This window comes from Equus quagga, chromosome 8 (genome assembly GCF_021613505.1).
Source record: "Equus quagga isolate Etosha38 chromosome 8, UCLA_HA_Equagga_1.0, whole genome shotgun sequence".
NCBI classification, from domain to species: domain Eukaryota; kingdom Metazoa; phylum Chordata; class Mammalia; order Perissodactyla; family Equidae; genus Equus; species Equus quagga.
The window spans coordinates 26,552,631-26,574,493 of record NC_060274.1 but is presented as its reverse complement, the minus strand read 5'-3'; the positions used below and the strand labels follow the sequence as shown (position 1 = coordinate 26,574,493).

Sequence of the window (21,863 nt, the reverse complement as noted above, 5' to 3'; positions counted from 1 at the left end):
GCAAGCAAAAAACGACCAAATTATTCTTGAAACCATGTAGCAGAACAAATATTAAAAAGTTTACCAGGTAGTTATTCACATTTCAAGGACTCAATAGCACAAGTTACTTAAAAAAAAAGTTTGTTGGGTAAATAATACTCAATACTCACTATCATGTTTCTTTTATACTTAAGAAAGGAAAATTTTATCCCGCCTCTATACTCAGACAACAAATGGTAATTGTGGAGAAAAGTGAATTGATTATTAACGATTGATTGTTTGAATTCCCATGTTTCATAGGAAATGAATATTTATTAAGAGGCATAACAGGTTTAAGGGTTAAGGATCAAGGATTTCATTTTCCTCACAAAAGGATTAAGGGTTTTATTTTCCTCAGCTGAAGCACAAAATGAGCGAGATTCTTCGTTCACGTCCATTTCATCGGGCTTGGGTGTCAGGATCTATATTTATCTGTGTTAGCATGTGGCCAAGGAGCTGGAAGTCTTTGGATGTCAGTGGCTTTCAGATGTCAGGATAACCTTAAAGACACGTGAGTGGTCGAGCTCCCGTGCCCCGCTTCTGAGTTCTCAGCTGCTGTGCTGTGGAGACATGTGTTTGTTTTCTGAGTCTCTTACAACCCTGCCTCTGAAGCCAGTCTCAAGATCCCACAGATGTCTGGGCCAGCAGGCTCCTCCAAATCTGGTGAGCAGAATTATTTTTGTTTAGGAGCGTGGCCATAAATTTCTTTGTACTTGATAGACTATCATCTAGTAAATAATAATTACTGTTATTTTTAACTCTTTAAGAAAAGTACTATCTGTTGTAATAATCTAGTCTGTGATGCTTCTTTGAACAGATTTATGATTTTTCTTCTAAATGAAGGAAGGAATAGACTTTTAACACAAATTTTACATTTCTACTAGTCTCTAAATTCATCCTATGAAATTCACATTGACACATTTTCATGCCTTTTATGTAGAAAGTATCAGAAACCTTTAATATCTATTTCAAAAATATAATTTCCATGGAAATTTTTATTCCTTCAGAGTCTCTAAATTGATCTGGAATGTCCTAATCTAGGCCAATTTCTTCTTTAAATTTCTTTTTACTGTCTTATAGGCTTTTAAAAATGCTACTCATTTGAAAAGGACACTCTAAAAATCTGACCACTTGGATTTTTCTCCTCCAAATTGGAAAAACAATGTTTAATGAGACTTGAAGTTGAATGACCTTTGTCCATAGGACTCTGAAAACGTTTTTGGTGTCTTGTCAAGAGTGACAAGCATATTTAAGAAATAATTTTAAAGACCCCATCCTCTTAACCAGCTGACTGCTATAAGGAAAGAAGAAAACAATTCTTTCCACACGTAAACTTGTTGATCATTAGTGATCGTAGAAATTGTATTGACTGTGGGCCCCAGAGATCTTATTTTCGGGGGAGGGGATTTTGTTACATGGTGTGTGTGATAATATCTTAGACCAGGAAACACTGCAAAGAATGGGAGAGCAGTGACTTATGCAGAAACAAGGATATACTTATTTAGAGACAAAATTTAATGTTGATATAAAAAAAAAGCAGTTCCCTCTGACACTCCAGCTCTTCTGCAAAGCCTGGGAGTGGATCAGACAGGCTTCTTTACCTTTAAAGAAGATCACTTCCTTTTGTTCCCTGGAGAATGGTTGCTTGGAGCCCTGCTGGATTTTGGGGAGAACATTCTGGGCTGAAACTTATCAAAGTGTTAACTTCTTGTTCACTTCCTGCGAGAGCGGGCAGAACTCAGGTGGGATGGGGATCAGATGAAGAGAAACAGGCCACCTGTCTCGTTCTCAGGGACACGTGACTAAAGAATGGCAGTGGGATTTGTGGGGCAGTACGTGAGACTCCTGTGACCCTGACAAGGGGAAAGGAGAAATATTTTCAAATGATGCACAACATAAACACTAATTATTTGGAATTGGAGCCTTTTGTAAAGGACAATGACACCTTTGCAATTAAGTATTCTGAGCGTTTAAGAAAGCAAGCAGACACCTGAGGATAATAAAGCTATTTTCACCTGGGAACAAAGGTGAGCTCTGAACTCAGAGGAATCATTGTTAGGCAAAAAAAGAAGGAAAAAAAGGGTTTTGAAGAGCTAACAAATCAGTGGCTAAGACCACATAAGATCGCAGAATGGGCCAATTAAATGGAAGAATATGTTTTTCTTAGAGCGAAGAAATACATAACAATATGTTGCTGTTGATGTGACTGTGGCCAATTTTGCTTTCTGGCACATACTGCTGATTAAGATTACTAACGCAGGAATTGAATCAAATGTTAGTATTTACAAACTTAGCTTCACAAATTCTTTGAACACATTTCACAAAATTTTGAAATTAAAAGAGGCTTTTAAATGAATGAAGAGGGAAAATGGTTTTCATTGGTCCGTTGCTTAGATGTTTTTGATTGCTTTTTTGGATGAAAATCGTAAAGTGTGTCACCACTTTCCTACAACCTCAAAGGAGTGATCTGGAATGAGGAGGGGGAGTGACTGTTCCCATGATGTCAGGTTCTCCTAAGCAATGCCCGATCCAGAGTGATTCTCTCCATCTCGGTCAACAGTTCACCAGGAGAAGAAAATGGCCTAAAACTACCATAAGTGCACAGAGAATATAAAAAGAAGTGTAGGTTAGTAAATAGTGCTCCTGTTGGGTGTGTTGTACGTCAAAGAACAGAAATTGGCCAAGGTACTGGAAACTGTTCTCTTTTAAAATGGCCATTAGTATGCCATTGACCCCACAACAGCCCTCCAGCCAGCCTTTGGGGAGAAAAGTAAGGTAAGTGCTGCTTGTGTCTTCTGACAAATTTAGCCCTGTGCAGGAGAAACGGCACTGTGAAATTGGTGCTTGCCTGGTGGTACACTGTTAAATAGTTGAAGACGTTTTGAAACATACCCAGAGATCTTTGTCACACAAACACTGTCATCTGAGGGAGGAAATGACAGAAAGTTGGCAAGCGCCACACTGGGAACATAGCGGACGCCTTGGCCGCCCTCACCAAGGATCCAGAATGTGCTTAGATAGAAAAGCATTGTTCCCCCCTCAGCGCTGGGGAAGTTGAAAAGTGGAATAAGGACAATTATTTTTATCCCCCCCCAAAAAACCCTGCTAGTTTCATCTCTTAATTAATGTTGTGTTGTTTTTTTCTCATGAAATCTTCCAAATCTTGCATTTCTACCATTTTAATTTTTAGGAAATCAAAAAGATGTCACTAGTCATGTCATGGTTTTAAAACTGAGGAACACAGTCTAATCGAAATTCATTTTCAGGCTCATTTTGTTCTGTTTGGGAACTTTGTTATTATTCTATTTGAAATGGAACAGACGCCATTTTAAGGTGTCCCACCCGTATCTCATTCTAGGAAGTTTTAAAAATGAAGTAATAAAAGTTAGTTACTCAGTGCAGTGGTCTCATAGCATGGACTTGGAACAAAATATCTTTTTAGAAAAGGTATAAACTTTTACTAAGTAAGCAGGGTCTTTTCAACAAGTGTTCTTACTTTAAGACTAAACCCGAAAACAGCAAGAACCGATTTTGGGTGAATACATGATGAAGTCACCATCTTTTGGATTCACTTCTTCATTGACATGTTTGTTACAAAATATTTGTGAGCACTTCCTGTGTCAGACGTGTCGTAGGCCCTAGAGAGCGTTGATAGGAACCGTGTTGTGCTGGACGATTTTAAGGGTCTGGGATCATTCTTCAGGTGGTGCTTCTAAATTTTGTTTATATGGAATGAAACATTTTGATGAAAGTTAAAAAAAAACACCAGTAAGTGATGAAGACTTGGGTTCAATTTTGTGGACATTTTCCCCACCATGGTCCACAGACAGACTCCTTAATGAACCATCGGTCTCCTGAAGAAAATAGCCCAAGAAGCGACAACGTCACATTTGAGGGGGGGACTGGGTAGTCTTGCCCACTCTCAGCTCCTTGCCACTGTGTTTTCAGATGCGTAATTTACTCCTAAAATTCGAAGTAACTAACACAGCACAGGGAAACCCTCCAGAACAAAATAGCGTAACTGCAGCGTGCACTCAAAGACTTAGGTTTCACAGCTTCCTAAATTTGCTTGTTGTTGAACTCTTTTGTCTGCGATGGCAAAAATAAAAAAAACCACTGCTCTAAATTTTAGCTTGGTCTCTTGGGGGAGAAGACCTCCAGTTTCTGTGAGCCCCATCCTTTGAAGAGCTGCTCCGTCCAAAGTTACGTCTCAGCAGATGCAGACAGGCAATGACAATGCGGGACGACGTGAGCCGTGATGAGGGGCATGTACTGCTATAAGGGCACAGACCTTTGCTGTTGGATGTTGGCTGTCAGCTCCAGGGAGGCTGGGTCATTGTAACCTCGTGTCAGCGATGTCCAGTGCATGACGCACAGCACTCCACAGATAGAGCTTACGCGTTTATTCAAAAATATTATGTCTAAATCTTTTCTAACTGAGAATGTTTACCTTCTTCTAAGGACTATGATAGGAGTTTTCAGGAGTTTTCATCATTTAAACAATTAAAAACCCTGTTTCTTCCGTCTCTTACACCTGGTACTCTTTTCTAAATGTTCAAATTGGCGTAAATCTCCACCACAAAGGTACGCATAGATTGGTGCAGTTCTTTGTGAGAAATCCTCAGTAGGTAGCTTCAGGGAATGTAGCCACCCAGCATCACCCCTGCCCTTCCCAGAAGTTTGAGTTTGTGTATGTGTGGGCGTAACATAGGGCGGATCAGCTATTAAAGAATTAATTATGAAATTCAGTAAAGAAGTATTCTATCATCCACTTTACAACTCCGTGTGTAATCTCACAGACACTAATAATTTCTCAGGGAGTCGAGTCCATGAAGCTCGTTCGTGTCACCTAACACCACTGAAGTCTTAGTTCTTTTCCCCAATCCGCTTCAGTGCCGGCTTCTGTGTTCAGCTTCTTAGATGTCTTCACTACATGGACCAAGTTTGGATGAAGCTAGAGAAAAACTCTGTAGTTCAGTCGGTTCCACTGTGGGTCAACGGTCATCTTGGAGGTTTGCTAACCTCGCCTCCAGGTGCAGATTGCGATTCCCCCACTTCTCACTTTATGGGGATCCATGGCAGGTACAGTAGTTTTTCTTTGCTGGCCTGGTCACCCCGACCCCCAACCAGAGCCCTCTCTGGGGTGGAGGTAGTGGCCAGCTGGTGGTAGAGGCACAGACATGGTCTGCTTTCTTCCTCAATCCCTTGCTCGGAGTTCCTCCATGACCTCCTTCAGAGCCTCTTAAAAGTTTTTTCACCTTCAGTCTTCCAAACCTCAGTGTATTGCAACCTTCTACTGCAGCCCTATTACAAAGGTTCAGTAAAGTTCTATATTTTACCAGATAAAGTCAGGAGATGCAGGATTCAGCAAGGAAAAAAGTAAATTCTAGCTTTAAGAGGCAAAGAGAAAGGAAGCTTACCATAATTATTCCTGTTATCTTCTCTACCCCATTAATATTCCTCTTGAGTGTTGAAGATGCCATTTTGTTTTCTAGGATCTCCCATGCAGGGCTTCTGTACATAGTAACAGCAAGGGCATTTCTAAAGCTGAAATCCTGTAGAATAAATAAAAGCAATTGAAACAATCTGAATGGTCTTTTGTGAAAAGAAAACTACAAATAATTATCTACCATGGCAAAGCAACAGCTATGAAGCTGGGCTTTCTCCTGAGGTTTAAGGCTGAAAGTCAACTTTCAGCAGGTCCCTGAATGTGCGCAGAAAAGCTGCAAACATTAGAGGTGGTGATAGTTCCAGCACAGTCTTACACCGAGACCCACTGATTCTCGCCTGCGAGGACTCTGAGGGCCCTGAAATACGGAAGCTTAACAGCCTTCGTCGCCATGGGATTGTCACGCTCATTTCCTTTTCTGCAGTTTTTCTAGGCTCTCCTCCGTCAGCACCTACTCAGGGATGTTATCTATTTTTATGGTTTCACCTATGATCTGTGTGTTGAAGAGACCCAAACCTACATTTCACAGCCCTAGTCTCGTCTCTGTGCTTCAGACTCACGTGTCCATGTGCCTGCTGATCAAGTTCGAGACGTGGATGCTCTCCGTCTTGAGTTGAAAGTGTCTGACATCTTTCTGTTCTGACTTGTGATGTGCACTTTAGGTTCAAAATTAAATTGGACACGACCCAAGATGGATGTGTCTCTTACTATGCTCGAATCTATCCCGTGTTCAGTAGAACATACGCACACACATGTACTCTGCAAATACTATTTCAACAAATGGATGGTTACATGATGATGACTAATTATAACCTATCGGCGTCTGCACGGCACTCTGATAATCACAGTGCAAAATGCCCAGTCTTCAATGAGAGGCATAAATTATCGGTTGAGGCATAATCTATGCAGCCATATTGAAGAGCCTTGAAGCTTGGCACTGCCATGTCCTAGCACTGTGATCTTGAGCAAGTTAGTAAACTTCTCAGTGTCTCTGTTTCCTCATTTGTAAAATAGGATAATAAACGTGCCTATCTCTTAGGCCAGTTGTTCAAAATAAGGAGTTACTATATGTAAAATATTCACACAAGTGTCTTGCAAGTGATAAATGCTACAGAAGGCTTAACTATTATTTAATTCCTACAGTCTTAAAATGTGTAACATCATCCTCATCTTAAGGATGAGTAAACAGACTCAAAGAGATCAAGAATCTGGCCTAGGATCTTGCAGCTAGGAAGTGAAAATTCCCGATAAAGCTAATAGAATCCCACCCCCAAAGCTAGTCCTGTTATTTCCTCTCTGTTCTTTTCTTTCAACTTCTTACAGGAGCCTGAAACCCAGGACTCATTCTGGATTTTTTCCCCCCTCCACCTAGCTAATTATTCACCAAGCTTTAGCTATTCATGCTACGTGCTAAATATCTCCCTATCTCTACAAATATTTCAGGAGTCTTCCTCAGCTTCTTCCTCCCCAGCCACTGCCTGAAGTCAGACCATGTAATTTCCTGCCTAGATGATTTTAAAAGACTCCCTCTAGCCTTCCCTCCCATCTATTCTCCATGTCGTTCCAGAGCCATCTTCCAAACCCAAATTTCATCATGCACTTCTTCCCTAAAATCCTCGAGTAGCTCTGTATTGGTTTCAAGATGAATTCCTGAGAGAAAGAATTCCTAGGTATTCAAGCACAACCCTCACTTTGGTATGTTGTGCGTTATACTGGGGCTTCATCATGTCATTTGTGCCCACCGTTCCAGCGTCCTGTCTTGTTTTTCCAAAACTCATACCTTGTACCGAAGCCTGACCAAAATATCTGTATTTCCCCAGTGGTATGTTTTCTTAGGGATCTGTATTTTGGAGGAATGCCTTTGAAACATTTGCCCTCTCCTCACTTCTTCACCTGGCCTTATATCTGTAACTTTCACGGGAGGTACCACTTCCTCCACCAACTGTCCTCTGACACTCTTCCCTGACCCACCATCCTATCTCCTCACCTGCATGTAGGTGTCATAATGTATTATAACCACCTGTTTACAAATCCGTCTTCCTGCCCATGCTGTGAGCTACTTGAGGGGAAATATCAGGTTTTTGTTTTGTTTCTCCTCCCATTTTATCCCAACTAAAAGTCTAGGCTAAGAACACTTAAGGAATTGATTTTGTTTGACTCTTTCAAGGGCTACAGATTAATGAAAGATTTGCCAGTGTCACTGGGAAATAAAAGCATAAATAAATGAAAAACAAAGTTAATGATTCAAACTATAATAGGAAAGTAATTTCAAAAGCAACCCAGGACTATTGGTGGTGAACACGATGCAGTCTATACAGAAACTGATATATAATAATGTACCCCTGAGGTTTACACAATGCTATAAATGAATATGACCTCAGTAAAATAATTTTTTAAAAAAGTAATCTGAAAATTTCAAGAATGAGAAAGAGTTTAATGGAGGAAATGATCCAGTGTTAGAACCAGTATAAAAAGTTGCATGAAGACTGGAGCCAGAATCTGTGTATCTTCTGGGTCATGAACTGGTCATGGAGGGAAATTCCCACCTAGATGGGAATGTGGTTCTGGTTGCAGGCATGACCACCAGCAGGTGCTTGCTATGTAGGCAAAGGGTTGAGGGCAAGATGAGATTAGAGAAGGACATGCACTGTGACGGGGGAGCCAAGCCCAGAGTCTGATATAGTTTCAAATCCTTTCTTCTTTTGTTCAACAAGGACTAGCATGTGAGTGCTGGAAACTGGGTAGTACTTCTGTACTATCTCATAGCATCCAGCTCAGTTTTAACAGCTGTTTACACCAGACGAGATTTAGCACAGTAGTTCTCAACAATCGGTGTGCATGAAGAGAACCCAAAGTGCTTAACTCAGTACTCAGAATGCCTGCTGTTCAGAAATTCACTGTTATCCTATTGTTGTAATTATCTTCATCTTCATCATCATCCTCATTGTTTTCCTAGTTTACGTTCTTACCTAAAATTTTAATCCCTTCTAATTACAGACTTTGCCTTCATCTGTTCTAAGAAGTTATTTAAAGTTCACCTACTCTTACCTTGACAGCCCTTAGCTGGGAGGGTCATTGGTTCTCTAATTATACTGTGCCGTTCTTAGGAACTCTTTTGCAGATATGAGAATATATCTTCAGTGTAGTGGCTGAGACTTCCCCGTAGTGAGGTTTTGGAGATACAGACTTAAAATCTTCCCCTAGCTTCTTTTGAAGCGGGATTATAAAGCTCTTGGGTGTTTCAGGGTCCTTCTGCTGAGGATGTGCCCTCCCTGTGCCCTGGCTTGGGTCCCTCATCTTGACATGTTCTTTTCTTCCATATTTGACACAGCTGCTCTAACCTCAAAATCACTGGTCATCAAGCCATGCTGTGGCAGGCATCCCACATATAAAGTAGAGGAAGATGGGCACAGATGTTAGCTCAAGGCCAGTCTTCCTCAGCAAAAAAGAGGAGGATTGGTGGCAGATGTTAGCTCAGGGTTAATCTTCCTCAAAAAATAAAAAAATAGGTAAATTACAGCAGGATCCTGACAACTGATTGGATTCCTTGCTAACAATAATAAAAGGGGAATAACACCAATAAACATAAAAATATCCACTAGTTACTTGGGAAATTAAGATAGGACTCTTGGGGTCCATTCTTCTCTATTTTACGTCAGGTCAAATTGGCATAATGTACTTTTGGACGTGTATATTCTTTAATCTTACTGTCTGGAAGTTTGCCACAGATGAATACTTATTCCTGCTTTTTGTGCTGGTTAAAAGGAGTGTTTTGTGCGCCCAGCTTAGCAGCAGGTACTAGGTGAAGTGGGGACTAAAAGAGGATTAGGATCAATTAGTTTTCTTACCTGAAATATTCCTGTACTTGGTGGGTTTCCACAAACTTTTTACACAGCCCAGATACTCTCCAAATAGTTGTTGTATGACTCGTGCCAGAATAAAATGGCAGCTTCTCTTTTTTGCTTACATCTAGCCCTTGCTTCTCCAGAGCGTATCAGCCTTGGGGGAGGGGGAAGTGACTGTTTTAATTGCGAAAACTACCCAGATTATTTCTTGGAACGTCCCCTTGTTTTCCCCTGGCTTTAGGCTTAGATTCTCTTTTTCTCTTTATCCTACACCTCTTTAAATTGTCATAATGCAGTTTCATTTTACACACCCACTAGCCAAACAGATAAATTATAAATATGTTCACCTCAAAGCAGGTTCCTATAATCGTTTGATTCATTGCTTCTTCCTGACAAGGTCCTTCCTTAACTGAGTCCAGTTACTGACTCGACTGAGTAAATCAGACCATCTCCTGCTCGGTCAGCAGCATTTGGCAGCACAGCCCTCTGTCTCTTGACCTTTGTTCCCCACCCTTGTCCCCTACATTTGTCCCCCAACCCCCATGATGTTGAAATGCTGCCCTCCTTCCGCACCACCTTGGGAGCCAAACCCCTGCCTGGAATGTGAAGAGGAAAAAGGAGATTTAGGAGATTAAACACTTTCTGATTCCATCTGGAGTCTGCGAGGACCTGGTTATCTGCTCTGCTCTTTGTCGGCTTTGTACTGCATGTGTCGCTTCCATCAGAGCCTGTATAAAAGGAGCGCTGAGTCTCTGGGTTCCTTGGCCTCTAGTGTTTTGTCTGCTTTTTTTGGGACTGTTGCTCCAGTTCTTGTCCGGTTTTCCTTACTCCTCCTCTTTCCACCCCTGCTGGTAACCTCCAGAGTGCCCATCAGAAAAGCTTAGCAAAAGAACTTCTCCCCTCCTGATAATGACGCTGGGGGCTTGTTTCTCAATTTTGCAGCCCTCTTGGCCGTGGCTGCCCCCATAAACTGTAAGGACTGTCCCACTCGTCCACACTCTGCCTAGAACAAGCCCCCTTCTCAGCATGACCCGGAATACGTTTGTTTAGAACCTGATGTCTTTTCAGTATTATTTTATCAGTCTTCTCTCTAGACGGTCATCCCAATTGTCTGCTTGTACCGTGACCCTCTAAAAATGAAAACCCTTATCCTGTCGCTTCCCCTACTCACAATTACTTAATGATTTTATCCTGCTTACAGAATAAAGTTCAGCCATCTTAGAATATCATGTGAGGGCCTTGAAAATCTGGTCTCCATCCATTTTTTTTTTCACTTTTGACTACTTCCCTCAAAACGTTTTTGTGATTTTCCAAATATACCATTCCCTCCTGCCTCTGAATTTATGTCTGCTATTCTGTCTGCTTGTACTGAACTTTCTCCCTCTTGTGTGATTAGAAAATGTCTATTTATCCATTGAAGCTCTTCCATTATTTTATAGTCTATCTCCTCTCAACAAAACACAATCTATTAAAAACCATATTTTATTAGTCTTCATATCCTGGTGCCAAGCTCAGAGTCTGGATATCGTCAATGCTCAGGAAGTGTTTAAATGAATAAATGAATTCCTGAACACCTTTTCTCCCTTTTAACCCAAAGCTTGGAATTGTTTTTACTTATACTCTTTATAATTTCTCCCAAATTATAACTTTAGAGACAAAGTTTCATGAAAACTCTTGAGGTTTTCCCTGATATTAGTCCCCAAGTGTAAAAACTGTAGGCTATATGGCATTGGATAAATTTAAATTCAAGGGCTGCATATCAGTTTTATGACCTTAAATAACTTATGTAACCTCTCAGCGTCTCAGTTTCCCTCTCTTATCTTATGGATAAGATCTTAAAAGCCAAACTGTATGTACAATTTGGAACTCTGTTTCCTCATCTGAAAAATAAATCATTTACATCAAATGATTTATAATATCCCTTTCAGATTTTAGAATCAGGAGCTATGAACTTGGTTCCTGTTCTCTTCCCATCCGTGACATTGGGAAGGTGGCTTTTAACGTCATAGCTATGCTGCTTAGCAAAAATGAGAAAGTTGTACCAAACAATCTATAAAGAATCTTGCAGTCTAAGTTTATGCGATCATCTATTATCTGAATCTATGTCTTATTTTCTTTCTTTTTGTATGTTCTATTACAACAAAGTTTCCCAAGTATGTTTTCAAAATTATTGACAAACGAAGATAATTTCCACAGGGGAAAGTGTTCTCGATTTACAGGGTAGGTGACGGGAGCTGGTAAGCAATTGGCTATAATATCTTGGTCCAATTCCAAACAAAGAACTAAATTTTTGTGTGTTAATTTTTCTCATGCACAGAATTAGATAGCAACTGTTTGTAAAGACTTCATTGAAATTTTTAGACTAAATGGGAATGATGTCAGCAACATGGCAGTTGTAGAAGCTTCTAGCACCCGACCCCTCAGAAACATCAATTTGAACAACTACACATGCGTGAAAATACCTTCACAAGCGTTCCAGGTGAGGGATTATAGTAGCTGGATGAAGCAGGTACTTTATTTTTGTAGAGATGTTGAAACTATCCGGTAGATGACCTCAATCTTTTTGGTAAAGTAGAAAATAAAGTAGAAAAATAAAGAAAAGAAAGAAAGTAAAAATAAAGCAGAAATTTCCAGGGAAATTCTTAAGAAAATAAAGAAGACACAACAGAACCAAGAGAGTGAAGGTACCAGTCACAAGATAGAAAAACAAGGAAAGGATTCGGAAGCATTTATTGAGCACAGCTCAGCTCAAATATAATTTTGTTGAAAAATGTATTTGATTATCAAATGTTTGTTATTGAAAAAAGTCAAATAGTATTTTAAAGCTTAAAGAACAACTACTTGTTCTATTTTCCCCACCTTCTCCCATTTCCCATCTTTCTTTCTAGGAGGAAACACTTGCAACGATTTCTAGATAACGTACTTATAATGACATTCCTTGATCTCTTAAAAAAATTGTTTTGTTTTACACATCAGCCTTTGATTTTCTCTGCGGAAGAGAGGAAGCTAGCTTTTATAGTACCACACTCTACCCACCAGCTCCACATATGTGCTTCTCTTCTTCCAACGCAATTTATGTAGTAGTTCATTTTTGATATTTACTGTTTACACTATTATTATAAATTTTCTGAACAGCAGAGCTGAGAAGTCTATAATGGGCACTTTCTTTCTGGTACAAGTTATTTTTTTCCTGATGATGATAATTGCCTCCTTAAATCCTCTGTCCTCATCCAATAATAACTGGTTTTGTTCTATGCCTGTGACATCTTTCTTACCCTGAGACTTCCTTTACCTACTTCCTGGAAATTCCTTTTGTCTCTCAGTTTATCAGATGAGCTATTTCCTCAATCCTCTGTCCTCTGGTTCTCGGTTTACTGCCTTGTTTTGGTGGAGTTTATATTCTGCAAGTTGCTTGAGCTCCTTAAGAAAGGGTAAAAGAGAAGTAACATTTGGGACCTTGCAGATATTAGAATGTCTTCATCCTCATTCTTGAAAATTTGTGTGCGCATAGAGTAACAGTTGGAAACCATTTTCCCTCAGATTTGGGGAAGACTGCTCATTTGACTTCTGGATTCCCAGGGTTGCTATGGAAGCCTGTTGCCTTCCTGGTTTGCCTGTGGCCTTACTCCCCAGATCCACTGTTTGTACTTGAGACGCTGCCACACTGTGAAGACAGGCAGGAAGGCTGTGACCCGTGGCCTTTTTAGTCCTTTGTGCTGTAGCTGGTGGCTTCTTACAGCCTGGAGATTTGTGTGCTAGATTCCATGCTGTCTTATTTCCCCGTTTTGTCTGGTTTTATTTTGTTCTCTCTGGCAGTCCCATGATCTGGATGCTGGGTCTTTTCTGCTGTTCTGACGTTGCCCTGATGTCTCCCTTGTTCTCCAGTGCTGCTGCTCTGGGGATGGTGTCATTTCTGCCATCCTTGTTTAAATTTCCCGGATAGCTGCCTTTTATTTCTCTGCTTTTTATGATTTCCTGGTTTTCTGATTCACTAGTTTCATGATGCAATACCTTCTCTTAGTCGTCTTAAAACATTAACCACAAAAATATTTAGTTTTTTATTCCCTTTTCTTAGATTCTTCCTTATTGTTTGCTTGTTTGTTTATAAATTTGTCTTGCCTGTCAGAGATGTTCCTCAAATGTCTGGTGATTGTCCATTTATATTTAAAATCGTGGCCAGTAAACTCAGATCTCACTCTAGAGCTACATTGTCTGGTACGGTAGCCACTAGCCACCGGCGTCCACCGAGCACTTGAAATGTGGTTAGTCCAAATGGACTAACTACAAGAGTAAAATAAAAACCAGACCTCTAAGACTTGGTACCAAAAAAACGTAAAACATCTTATTGATAACTTTATATTAATTGGAATGATAGTCGTTATGATACCAGGTTAAATAACAAGTTAACATGACTTACTTATTTACTCTTTTAATGTGGCTACCGGACATTTCAAAAGTGTCTATGACGTGAGGCTCATGTTCTGCTTCTACTGGACAGACTGCCCTAGAGGGATCTGATGAGGCCCTGGCCATTTTGTGGTCCCCCACTGGCCCCCGAACTAAGAAGTGGTATCAGGTCTTCTCTTACACCAGTCAGTCCCCCAGAAGGTAATCCTGTAATCTCTCGCTTGCTGGAGTCCTGGAAGTGGCAGTGGAAATGGAATTGAGATGGGGACTTTCGCCTCAACTTATGGCAGCACCCATCTCCCTCATGGCCCCAGCTGAGCCTCTGGTTCTTATGTCCAGAGTTCTCTGTTCAATATTTCGAAACAGGAAACACCCCGCCTGTTGACGAGGTGGGAAGGAGAGTGGGCAGGCTGGCGGAGAGCTTGGGGAGAAGGCTGGGGCTCAGGACTTCTAAAGATATTCAGCCAAGTTAGATCTGCTTTCCGTGGCATCCTGCCCGCCATCCATGACCCTATCTGGGATTATTTGGCAGATTCTGTTTGCTTCTTATCGCCTTTTGCTCTAGGCTTAGATGCTTAGAATCTGACACTTTAGGGTAATTATCCTTAGTCCACTTGTTCTCTAGATATTGGCTTGTTTTCTGACCTCTTATCTAAATCTTTGGACTGAACACGTGTGTTCATAAATTCTATTACTTCAATTTCATGAGATTTCAGGTTCAAAGTGGAAACATATTCAATCTGGACGTTTAACCAGAGGTATTGGTCACGATTTTATACCTTGCAATCGTCTCCTCACCTTCTTCAGTCTCTTCTGCTGGATTATGCTCAGGCATTTAGGTCTCCTACGACCTAGTCTACATCCACATTCCGCCACCAGTGGACATGGACCTTCCTTCAAACCAGGCCTCAGTCTTCACATGCCTTTTCTCAGCCATACCCGTTATGGGGCCAAATGCTTTACGCAATTACCTAATTTTATTTGCCGAGAATCCCACTTTCTTCTACTTATTTATATTCAGCTAATCTTCTAGGGAAGACTAAAGATCTAAGACTTCTGTGAACTTATTCGTAGGACTTCTGTCTCCATTGGTCTCTCTCTTGGCTAAGCTTCTATCGTGTGTTAGTTTCCCACAATTTTTGGTTTTTCCAACATGATAAAACCATATCATGAGGTATTACCCCACATGGTTCCGTCCCTCCCACCCTCTTCATTTTCTTTCAGACTGAGAGATACGAAGCTGCGAATGAAGGAGGGACTTCTAGGGGATCCCAGGTACTGACGTTATGTCAATATTCAGTTTCAGTAAGATTTGGAAAGGAGTTATGAGCGACCCAAAAGAGTTGTTCTCAACACCGTAGCAAAATAGAAGAAAGGCCCGTAAGCTTGGGTCAGAGCGGGAGCACGGGAGCTCAGATGGGAATGAATCCCAGAGGGCTACTCTGATCTGCCCAGCTCCACACTCGCTCCCGAAGGCAAGCTCTTTGTCCTCTTCCACCCCACAGACAGGTGGGGGCATCTCAGAGCAGAGGTGTCACTCAGAGACAACAAGCCCGAGAAAACATCGCATTAGTCGTGGCATCCGAGTGGTGGAGTGCCATGGGCTGTGTGTGGTGTGTAGGCAGCTATGTTTAGATGCAGATTCATGGAGCCCCTTGGACTCCAACACTGTGCTCAACCTAGAAGGTTGTGTAATAAACTGAGAAAGAGAGAGCCATCATCCGCAAAGTGCTCATGACCAGGACAAAGGAAGCCGTGGCTCTGAGTTCAGAGGGCTCTGTGTTCCCATCTCCTCCTCTGAATGGACCACCTGCTGAGAAAATGTAATTGGGTTTTAACCCTGAGATGTCTAAGAAATATCAAAAATGGAAAGTGTTTAAAAAGTGACTGTATAAAATATTCTGGAGCAGACAGAATGGAGGCTTGAGGTAAAAATGAAATTTATGAAAACAGAATTCCATTTTCGCACGCCTGCATTTGTGACTGTGAAACTCATTTCCATTTCAGTAATAGATAGCTGTTCCCCAAATTTCCAACTGCGATAGTTCTTTCCTGCAAACGCAAATGGAAAACCCCTTCTAGGCTGCCAGGCAGCTTTTCTTTGTTTCAGATTCTTTAATTTTGTATTTCATGTTCTCTTTGTCAGGATAGATAATTCTGTTTCCTGGAGTGATAAAAACCATGACTTGATTTTCATTTTGAACTTTGATTTGATTTTGAAATCTTAACATAGAACATTTTCTCCCTTTAAAGAAATACACTCTTCTAGGGGATGGGAGACCCAGCGGCACGTCTGTGGTCTTTTTTTTGAGTCGATTGTCTATACATACACACACACATGCAATTTAAGCAAATACTAATGTTATCAAGACGGTATGACAGCCCAGTATTTTAAAACGGCTGCTTTGGAGAAAATCTAGCATTTTGGGAACTGATAATTATTTCCTAATATTTATTATTTAAGTCCATAAACGTTCCCCCATATATATTTTGAGCTACTTTCATTGGAGTATTCTGTTGTCTGCAGACAGAAGCATCCCAGTTGATGCAACCACAGCTCAGCACTCTGACCTTGAGCCAGTCACTTAACCTGTCAGTCCTTTTGCATCTCAGTGAATGGTGTCTGGCCTGTGGTAACACCCTCAGTGTTAGCCATTAGGATAACATGACACAGAAAACGAGCTTCTGATAAGACTGTCATTTCACAGATTAAATTCAAAGTGATATTACAAGCAATAAAAACGGTGATGTGATTATTTTAAAAGGCAGTTAACAAACAACAAAACTATATCACCTTCCCTTCAGTCAGATTCTGGAAGGTGAGAGCGACTATTTCACCAGAAGCAGCTTTGGATGTATTTAGCCTGAAGGAGGAAGGGGCACAAGATACCATTCGGGTGGCGTTTACAATTGTATTTGAGTGACTATTTGCCCAGTCGTCTCATTCCAGGAGGTTGCCCGTATATCTGAACACGTATTCGTAGGTTTAGCTGTTGAAACTCGGTGAAGCTCAGGGAGAGAGGAGCCTGGCCCCGGGCACTCTGCGAGTCACCTCTGTGACAGAGCTGGGCAGGACTCTGCTCCTCGTTGCCTAATCGGGTTGAGCAACAGGGAAGAGGGAGAGACTGCAGGAAACTCTGCCTCACCAAGGCCAGAGCGAGGCTGCCCAGGAGGGAGCCGTCCTCACGAGGCCCTGCGTCTGTCAGGTGAGTAGGGCTCGGAAATGAGCATGGCCCGAGACCTTTCTATTTAGGGGGTGCCTGTAGAGCGCATTTTAAAACGAGTGATCTGGGCTCATCAAAGGACTTTAAAGGGAGGGGAATCAAGGAGATCAGGCGAAGATCATTGCTTCTAAAAAGCCAACGTCCGAAACACAGGGCTACAAAGTAGGCTACGGACAATTTTGAAATGTTTTATGGTGAAAAGTAGAAGAACAAATAGAAGAACAAAAAAAATTTTCTTTCAAAGTCTTTTCCTCTGTGCTTTCAAATGGAAATAAATTTTCCCCTGCATTTAACGTCTTTAAATAAGAATGCATTACTTAAGTTTCCATCTTATTGTGCATGAGTATTTATACAACCTCAGGGTTCTTGTTTCCTTAGGTCTGAAGAATGTTTGCTTTCTCTAACCCCATAGCATTCACAGTAAGATGATACGCTTTATCCATAGTAACAGACATACAAATATACTAAGATCTTTTAAGAGTTTACATTACTTAGTATAACATGTAAATATGTAACTGTCAAAAATACTTACGTTTTGACATATTTAGTCTGACTAGTCTTACATTGAAAAACCATCAAAGAACCTTCAAAGCTATATATACACCTTTACTTTTAGTCTTCATTATTTTCAAATTAAATTGGTATGTTTTTATAAGTCAATGTATTTGCCCTCATTTTCTAAATTTAAACGAGCCTTTATCTATAACAGTGGCAAATAATAAAACAGAAATGCTTATAAAATGCATCCAGTATGGTTTTCTTCTTTTTTCAGCATTAAGTATAACTTTTGTGCTTTGAAGCAGAATTCTTAGTTTTCGCTTGTGCTTTTTTATGTAAGCGAAGTTATAACTTTTGGCAGTTTAACATGAATTGCTTTTGAATTCTAAGGTGAAAGTACTTTTTTTTCCCCTAACACTGCATGAACATAGCAGGCACTCAATTAATTTGAAATGAATTTTCTCTAATCTTATCTATTTTGACATTGTCACACAACTTTCTTTTTTTTTTTAAGGAAGACTAGCCCTGAGCTAACATCCACCACCAATCCTCCTCTTTTTGCTGAGGAAGACTGGCCCTGAGATAACATCTGCGCCCATCTTCCTCTACTTTATATGTGGGACGCCTACCACAGCATGGCTTGCCAAGTGGTGCCATGTCTGCACCCAGGATCCGAACCGGCCAACCCTGGGCCGCCGGAGCGGAACGTGTGCGCTTAACCGCTGCGCCACCAGGCTGGCCCCTAAATTTGTTTTAACTATAATCTGTATATACAAGTAATGAAAATAATTCTAAAGCATCAAAGTAACATAACAAAACACATCTGCTGAGGGATTTATATCGATGAAAGGTGAGGATTTAGATGTGAGCAAGAAAGAGCTTGCACTTAACCTCACGTCTTTAGGGCTTCCTGCTACTCTGAGATTACTGCTCACCTGGATGCATACACTCAAGGTCACTTATTCCATACTAATGCAGGAGATCTTAGCATTTACTTAATTTTCCATGTCAGTTATCTTCTGTGTAAAAATGTGGTTAACAATACCTTATTATAGGACTTTTTGTAGATTTAAGTGACACATGGAAGCATTTAGCATGACACCTGACCCATGGGAATATGTTAATAAGTAATTGTCCTCTTCCTTATGCTCTCCTAGAACTTTTCAAGTTGTCCCACGTCAGGGGGAAGAAACAGAATATACTAAATAGAAATATTTTATTTTTATGTCTAATAATTTATGTTAAAAATGAAAAAGAAATTAAAATAAAATTTGAAAAGTCAAAAGAGCACTGGAACCAGAATAGTTTCAAAAAATTAACTTCACTCTAGTAAGAGAGTACAGTGTATGGGAATCAAAAAGAGGTGTAAGTTATTCCAATTATCCAGGAACTTTATTGACTAGCATTGCTGAACAAGAACAAAGAAGAATAGTGACATACACAAAAAATTAAAGCCATACGTCAGCAAGTGCCAGGCCAGAACCTGGGAGAAGATATCTGAAAGAGACAAAAACTGGAGAAAATGGAAACATGGGAGAAAGAAAGCAATCCTGGAGTCGAGGGTTTCTTGTTTTCTTTTTAATACCCCTTAGGGCAAAGTAGAACAAGCATTTCCAGCTCCCTGGGTCTCTGAAACCTCATCTGTTAAATGATCAGGGCCTAGATGATTCCTAAGATTCCTTCCACTTCTGCCATGTGACGGTCACGCACGAGAGAGAAACAATGTGCCACAGGTAGAAGTGGCTGAGAGGTCTTTGAACCAAGGGCCACAGCTATTTGCATCTGAGTAGAAGTGGATGTCCTGTGACCGGGAGACTTAGTGGTGTCCGCCCTGGGATCTTTATGTAGAGTTGTCCTCTGTGTGCGAGCTCCATTTCTAGAACGGTAAGTGTTGCTAAACTCTGCAGGCCAATTTGGGCGTGCACTGCTATTGGGTTATCTCGATAAATGTCGGTAGCCTTCAATAAACAGCAAGGAGAGCTACTGACCTCCTCCCCAAGACAGGTCCAGGGAAGGTCCTCTCAGACTGGTTTCTGACCAAAACAAGCAGGACCCCAATCTGTCCCACGTGCTCCGTGAAGTCCCCACTCTCTGTCCTTTTCAGTGTCCCTTAGTTCTCACAGGGAAGATTCATCAGAGGGACACACTTAACATGCTAACTACGAATTCAGCTAACCACCCAGTCAGCCCGGCAACCAGGAACCCCTGCGATCAAGAGATAGACAATAGACAATGGGCCGTTTATGAACTGAGCCTCAGGCAACTGGGCTTGGTGGGTTTTTACAGCCTGTGACATGAGGGCAGGGAGTTAGCTGGTAAAATGCCTCGCCAGTTCATAAATCTTTGAAACCATTCATTTGACCAGTGAAAACCTCATTGTTACATTTATTGCACAAATTTCCAGGTTCTAGGAGAGAGAGAGGACTCAATTATGGATTTTGATTACATGCGAAGTAAACAGTTCTAGAACGAATGTTCCTAACAAGGGTGGCTGTCCACTTTGCTAAAGTGGATTAAAACTACTCAATACTGACACTCTCTATTTTATGTGGAAGTATTTGAAGTGTGTTACCAAAGACCTCAGAGCAGGGTTCGTGCTTTCTTCCTCTTCGTGGTAGTGTCTGGGCACATCGTGGTCGCATGATAAATCTTCACTGAGTATGTGTGCATCGGAGGATGCATTTATTACCTTAAGTGATACAGGAAAATTCACCCAGTTTTGTCTAATTTAGCACGTACTACAATGACTTGATTTGTTTTGAGAGTGACTTTATTTTTGTTTTAATTATTCGTATTCTTATGAATGGCATATATAATAGTATATCCACCAAATTTTGCTCTCTTAGTTCTCCTACATGTCAAAAGAATGTCAAAGCTATTGTACACCTGAGCTTGTTGATGTTCAAGCCCCGTCCAAGGTCACTCTCTTCTCCAGCTTCCCATAAAGTAGAATACTCGCCGACACGTCGTTTCTTATCGTAAAGACCAGCGTGCATGTTGTTAGACGGTGCCTAGGAGGACTGCAAGGCCATATAACAAAGACACAGGATGGGAGGCGTCAAGGGAATTGCTATGAGAACATAAGTAGGAAGATCCCAGGAGAGGTAGCTGCCTCTGTGTTCTTTTAAACGTCACAGAGTAATTGTTTCTTTTTTTTTAAGGAAAGAAGCAGGGTGAAGAGCAGCTTGTTTTCAAGCTGCAGAGGTTGGCAAACACTGCCTGCAGGGTTTACTTTGGTTTAGCAAATCCCACTGCCTCCCTGGAGTGTCAGTCAACATTCCACAGCCATTCTTGAAGAGCAGGAGGTGGGGCTGACTGATGGACAGCAGTGGTTTGACCCAGCACTCGGGGCAAACACGACCAGTGTCATCAGTGTGAGTGCCGTTGTCTTCCAACCAGCATTTCGCATGTGTGTTAACGGTGGTGGCCTTGCACTCCGTCAGTGGACTTCTAACTGGTAATTACACCTGTGTAATCGCTGTGAAGTGTTCTAGCCTAACAATGTAGGGCTGGAGACTGGCGCCTGCGATGCTAAGATCTCTTACTTTGGTCTGATTTTTGCTTTGATCCTGTCTAGTTCAATCTATGCTTGAATTTTTCTCTTCTCTTAGGGAGTTGAGGATATAAGATAGGAGAGACATTCAGGCGCCCTGTCCTAAGCTTTTAGTAAGAAGGTGTATCCAAAAGAAAGTAGAAAGAATTGGTGAGGTGTGATAACTTGACTATGATCTTGTCAGTATTAACTACAATACTGTGATAAGAGGACCTTCCAAAATATTTGAAATTATCCTAACCCTCTAACATACAAGCGTTTACATACATGCAGCAATGGAGGAATTTCTTAACAGGACAACATATTAAAAGGGAAAATTCCTGTGCAACTGCATTTTCTCCTTAAGACTGTTAAATTGTAGATGGTCAGTTTCTACCTGAAAATGCAATGATAATGAATATCATCAGTTCTGGACTCTCTCATCTTAAGATTGTAAGGCACAGTGGTTGTCTTCTCAGTCTTGGAGACGGAAGAATCTATTCTTCCCCACTTCTTAGTCAACAGTAACCTGTAGAGGTCACAGGCGGTTTCGCTTGCTGGCGTTCCTGGCGTGGCCCTAGTCAACAGGTGGCTGCTTGTTTGAGAAGTGACTTTCAACTTCACCCCTCAGTTGTCATATGGTAAACCTGACTTGGATCTTTGATGCAGCAGCTAACAGGATATAGGAAGTAATGATAAAAATTTACTCATTATATTAAAGCCAGGTTTCAATTTGCAAATCATTCCTACGATGTTTTCCATGGTAAGAACTAGCTACATGGGATGAGAATGGGAGGCATACAAACACAGGTACTAGAATTAAGTGAAGTTTTACAGATTCTGGGCATAATCATTTTACTGGTCACGTATAGCCATTTCTACTGACGGCA

The 21,863-nt window shown here is 41.0% G+C and overlaps 1 protein-coding gene across 4 annotated transcripts in view; it reads left to right on the top strand.

Annotated features, from left to right (window-relative positions):
- The first annotated feature begins 549 nt into the window (after nt 1-549).
- CD36 (CD36 molecule) overlaps nt 550-21,863 on the top strand; it is a 69,055-nt gene continuing 47,741 nt past the window's right edge. The window contains exon 1 of one of the 4 annotated variants that reach the window (XM_046669382.1): nt 550-681. The gene's annotated coding sequence lies outside the window, so the exon portion shown is untranslated. Of the gene's footprint in view, nt 682-16,786; nt 16,926-19,302; nt 19,326-20,757; nt 20,899-21,863 lie in introns of those variants that run through there. The other 3 variants (XM_046669381.1, XM_046669385.1, XM_046669380.1) reach the window with 3 other exon arrangements.